The sequence below is a fragment of the Talpa occidentalis genome, unplaced genomic scaffold, assembly GCF_014898055.3.
Source record: "Talpa occidentalis isolate TD23 unplaced genomic scaffold, MPIMG_talOcc4v2.1 talOcc4.9, whole genome shotgun sequence".
Classification (NCBI taxonomy): domain Eukaryota; kingdom Metazoa; phylum Chordata; class Mammalia; order Eulipotyphla; family Talpidae; genus Talpa; species Talpa occidentalis.
Genome location: NW_023605305.1, coordinates 70,745,332 through 70,746,168, shown reverse-complemented (window position 1 = coordinate 70,746,168; position 837 = coordinate 70,745,332). Strand labels below are relative to the sequence as shown.

The following is an 837-nucleotide window of genomic DNA, read 5'->3' as shown; positions in this document are numbered from 1 at the left end:
TATCCTGTATCTTTTGTCCTTATTCCTATTTTCCTTTGGTTTGGATTTTTTTATACTATTAGATCACTTGATGACTTCATCTATAACTGTACTTACGTGAGAGAAACAGAATGTGTGGCAGTTGCTTTAGAGTTAGTAGTAAACATCTTTATCACAGTAAGTCTTTAAGTGACATTATACTTCTTCAAATGTGGTGAATGAATCTTAAAGACTACCATTTCTCCCATTTGGACTTTGTAGTAGTATATGTTAAAATCCCATAAAACATTGTTATTTGTGCTTTAAATTAATTATCTTTTAAAGAGATGTAAATAATATGAAATCTTATTTTTACCCACATAGTTATTGTTTCCATTGCTCTTCAATCCTTTATTCAAATCCTTATTTCTATCTGGTGTGGAACACTACACAAATTTGTGTGGCATCCTTGCACAGAAGCCGTGCTGATCTCTGTGTAGTTCCAAGTTTAATATATGTGCTTCCAAAGAAACACTTGGATAGTTCCTATTTTCAAAGTCATTTATCTTCCGCAGTTTCTAACCTGTCTTTAATCTCACCCAGTGTGTTTTTAACCTCAAACATTGTCATTTTTAATTCTGGTATTTTGGTTTAGATTTTTTGTTTTTGTTTTTAAACTTCCATGTCTCTACTTAACACGTTCAGTCTTTCCTCTTAGTTCCTTGAATGTATGGGGATACAGTCACAGCTTTTATTATCCTTGTCTGTTGATATTATCTCATCTCTTGGTGGGTTTTAGTCACTTTTTCTCATAGTCATCTTTTCTTGCTTTGTTTTACCTTTTTTGTATACTAGATATTTTTATATTCCTATATACTT

At 31.4% G+C, this 837-nt stretch overlaps 1 non-coding gene across 1 annotated transcript; it reads right to left on the bottom strand.

The window, feature by feature from the left end:
- Positions 1 to 390: 390 nt before the first annotated feature.
- On the bottom strand, positions 391 to 493 carry LOC119237314 (U6 spliceosomal RNA). The gene has a single exon (XR_005123259.1). It is a non-coding gene; the product is annotated as a U6 spliceosomal RNA (small nuclear RNA).
- Positions 494 to 837: the final 344 nt, after the last annotated feature.